Source organism: Melitaea cinxia, chromosome 18, assembly GCF_905220565.1.
Source record: "Melitaea cinxia chromosome 18, ilMelCinx1.1, whole genome shotgun sequence".
NCBI classification, from domain to species: domain Eukaryota; kingdom Metazoa; phylum Arthropoda; class Insecta; order Lepidoptera; family Nymphalidae; genus Melitaea; species Melitaea cinxia.
In genome coordinates, this window is record NC_059411.1 from 7,751,188 (window position 1) to 7,755,795 (window position 4,608).

A 4,608-nucleotide genomic window follows, 5' to 3' on the forward strand; every position below is an offset into this window, starting at 1 on the left:
CTTATCTATAAAGATTTTATAATAAAAAAAATGTAACATTTTCATTGAAAAGTTATACGCTCACAATTGTTTTATTAGCATTTTCAAGAAATCCTTAACTGAATAGTGTTGCCCGGGTGGCAATTAACTCGCGATGTTCATTAGCAGGTTGTTTTTATTCAGCGCCCGTAGTGCCGTATCTTTGGCACGGCCGCGCACCCTATTCGGTATCGCGTGTTCGCTAATGCGCTGACGTCTTTCATCTTCTTTATTACTGGCTTTATATCTTCATTATAATCAACAACTGCTGTTTTTTTATCAAACTTCTTTTCTCCACTTTTTTTTTAATTTTCAGTTCTAAACATGTTCTAAACATGTTTGTAAAAGTATTCGGTGATAAAACCCGTGCAATCGTTAAAGATTTTGCTTTTGAGGTGTACCTTTTTCGATGAAGAGGATTTCTAATACAACGTTATTGTTCAAAAATTAACCAGATACAAAAATTGGCACGCTTAAATAAATAAACTCTATAAAACTTGAACGCTAAACATTATTGGTAATCTTAAATTCACATACTATCAATAAGTAGTAGGGTAGATTGAGAATTAGGCGACACACGTTGTTTTTGTTGCTCGATATATATTTTAATAATTAGTCGAGTTTTTTTAATGTGTTAATTGTCATTAATACACACACTCCATTCCTTTGATCACTTCTTTACTTTGCATAAGAAAAGTTTTAATTCTTTCTTCCAACTAAGATGGATCAATCAATGAAGCTTTCATCTAACTATCAAGAAATTGTTAACATGTTTGACTCCCGTATGAAGAACTATGAAGAGAGGTTGAATAAACTTTCCTTAACGGCAGCTGCCTCACCTCAGGATCTTAAGTCTCTTTCTAGTGAATTTCTCGACTTTAAAGCTTTTGTGTGGAAAACACTCACGCTATTTAAGTCTCAAGTTGAGATGTTAACACTTGGCCTGGAACGCCATGAGGCTCATTTAAGGAGAAAAATAATTCTCATCCATGGGGTCGCTGAGGAGAAGAGTGAAAAGCTCAAGGATACAGTTTTAAAAATATTCAACGATCAACTCGAATGTGCTGACGTCTCTGCAAGTGACCTGCAAGTGTGTCATCGTCTGGGAAGTAGCCAGGGCAAGCCGCGACCTATTTTAGTTCGATTCCACTCCCTGTCTAGTAGGCAGTCTGTTTGGACATCAAAAACTCTTCTGAAAGGCACGGGTGTCACGATCTCAGAATTTCTTACAAAGTCAAGACACAATGTTTTTATGGAGACTAGAAAAACATTCGGTATTAACAGCTGCTGGACTTCTGATGGGAAAATTGTGATACTGCTCCCAGACAAGACACGCCGTAAAGTCGAAACTATGTCAGAACTACAAGCAGTCATATCTCAATGTCCAGCAACTTCGAAGCTGCAGGTACAGGCAGGGGACAGCGCTTCCAAGGAAACTACGAAGCCCATCGCGAAATCTCCTCGGAAACCAAGGCGCAAGTTATAATTTAACTATGATTTTGTTGCAATTCTCAGGCTTCTTACAGAGTGTTTTGTTTGTCGCATTATTTTGTTTTGTTTCGTAAATTCTGTTATTGTATTGTAGGGTATTCGTTTAATTTCTTTGTCACGGCTTACTCACTCTGATAACATAAAATTTAGTATTACCTTCCTTAAATTTTTATATGTCTTTGTCACTATATTATTCTTAGTGTATTATCAATACATATAATAAAAATGTAACTGGTCGCTGTCTGTATGTTTAAGATGTATGAGAGGAATATTATTGGCACCTTTATCAACGCAAATAGCACCCGAAACAATGGTTGTCAGTTTTATTTTTATTTTTTTTTTTATTTTTTGTATTTCTTGGTGTGAAGCGGCTTGTCCGACTTGTATGTGGTTCTGCCGTAGACAGAGTAAACTATAGACTGCGTGATAATTCCTTTTCGTTCCCACTAAACAGAAATACAAATAGGGACAACGTATTAGGAAAAAAGAGATAGAGCATAACTATTTGCATCTCTCATTGCGTGCCGGTTTTCTCAAGGCCAGCACAAACATTTTGCTAAACAAGTTTGACCTTCGAGACATTGTGCTGTAAAATTTTCAATTATTTAGCTAAGTTTAAATATAAACAGACTTGATTTTGTTCAATTAAAGAAGATAAAGGCAAATTCTAATTGTTTACAATGGTTCGGTGTAGTGTTCTTGGCTGTAAAAGCGATAGTGAACGGAAAATTGCAGGATTGTCTTTTCATTCGTAAGTATTCCTTGTTTGTTATAATTATATAATTATTTTGCTTTCCGAAGCCCAGTTTTATCTTTAAAAACGATTCCTAATTGGATTTATAGCTTATGTATCTAAATTTTATAATATTTTATTGATATTTTAATTAACATAACCTAATTTCAGTGTTTCTAGTTTCGTATAACAAAAGCCCCACAAATTAATAAAAGACAACTTATTGACAAATTTTATTTATTTTTATTTCTGCAATTATCAAATATCGGTCATTAATTTTAGATTATGTTTTTTATTATCTCAAGTTTTTTATATAATTATTAATAGAGTTTGTCCTAAGCTGTGTCAAAACAAAATGGATCTACCGAAATAATAATTTCATATATTGCTTCTATTATTATTATTATTATTATATTATATACATAAAGTTTTAGTTGCGCAAACGGAAAACATACTCCTAATTTAATTAACCAATCATTGTATGCTCACCACCTCTCAACTCCTTCCACTAGTAATAATTGTACACGTCCTACCAAAAGAATAATAAATAAACTAAAGTATTTAGGCATTATATTAGATCATTTACAGTACTGTTTGTCAACTGATCGTATTGAATGTAGTTCTAAAGCAGCACACAGAATTACTTTTCTACTCGGAATACACGAGTAAAAGACGGAAAGATATTGTTTCTCTGTTAAAAACGGATATAAAACATACATTTGCTACACAATATTATATATTCTTAGGTCCACTGCTTTATAATAGAGTAAATGCAAATACTAACATATATGGACTAAACTATTTTAACTGCAAAAGGATTTTTAAAAACTGCCTTTAAAAAAACCCTACAAGGATACACAGATATTATTAATAGTTTTACAATAGGTCTTACCATTATATTTTTTTTTTATATTGCCTTTAAGTTACTTTGATATTTATCTCAAAAATGAAATAATACTCCAATAATGTTTATAATTTTGTGATTTATTGATCAATTAATCTAGTTTATATAAAATCTTAACTGTACACTGAGTAAACTGTACTTTATGTTTTCTGTATGTACCATACATGTACATATTTTTAAATAAATTATTATAATGCTTTCATTTTCTTCTCCCTGTTTAAAGGGGTAAAGTAACTAACACATGGGTCATGGGTTATTATTATGATTATTATTTGTGTAATATATATTTTTAATTATTGTGTATAAACAAGAAAATATAAAATAATAATAATTCATGATCTGTAAGCTGAAAAATAGTTTTTTAAATATATTTTTTTTGGAAGTATCTACTTGTTATCGGAAAGAAATTTCAAACTAATAAAAGTACATTAAATTTCTACATAGTATTGATAACATAATGGTTGTTTATTTTTTTCATAGAGGCAAAGAGAGAACGAATGCTTAAGGTTATTTGCTCAGGCCTTAGTATGTAACTTTTCAAGAATGTCAAATAGTTAATAGAATGGCGTATCTAAACTTTATATTTAGCTTTATATATAATTTTATGATTGCAGTTTTCCGATTAAGCAGAATTTGCGTGAAGTTTGGGTAGCTGCCACAGGACGAAATTGTTGGTGAAAGCAGTCGCCGTGCATTACTTTGAAGTACGCATACATCATACTACAAAACAGTTTTTTTCACCCAGCGATAGAATTTGCAACATACACAATAAGCTTGTACTGTTTAGAGGGCAATAAATTCACTATTCACTAATTTGTGTTGTTTTATTTCCTTCTCCTTTTTTTCTTAGTTACTAGCTGTTGCTCGCAGCTACGTCTGGCAACAATTCAACTTAGATTAACAACCGAATCTTGGTTGATGACTGATGAGGCTATTTCTATAGCCTAGGTCACTCAGTATTAACTTAGCATTTTAATGATATAGTTTTTAAAATCAGTCGATAGTTTTTGAGTTATTTCGACCACGAAATTGGTTCGAGGTACCAACCTCACAGAGCTAATAGTGACCGGCTTGTACGTTATATATGTGTGCGTGGTACTTGTTTGAAACTATGATATCTCCTAAGATATCCGTTAAAATCAAGCAATGTCAAGGGCAGTTTTGTTCAATAATCCTTATAATTAATAACAAATGCATTTGGGTACTATTAATACCATATTTATAATGTCCCCTTCGCAAATCATTATTATAATTAAAAATTATTTTACAGTAACTTTGATAACCATAAAAACGATTACAGTGAGTTAACCTTAAAAGATAGACATAGGTATGCTGTCGCAGACTTTATTTTAGGGCTTTTAAAAGGTTACAATTCCGTCATAAATAATTATTATTATTACGTAACTTTAACAGTTTACGCAGCCCACGAAACGAAGGGTTTCAAAAGAAATATTTTTCATTG

General features: G+C 31.8%; 1 long non-coding RNA gene across 1 annotated transcript; it reads left to right on the forward strand.

Annotated features, from left to right (window-relative positions):
• Positions 1-1,898: 1,898 nt before the first annotated feature.
• On the forward strand, positions 1,899-3,959 carry LOC123661991. Its single transcript, XR_006744423.1, has 2 exons — positions 1,899-2,260; positions 3,761-3,959. It is a non-coding gene; the product is annotated as an uncharacterized LOC123661991 (long non-coding RNA).
• The last annotated feature ends 649 nt before the right edge of the window (positions 3,960-4,608 follow it).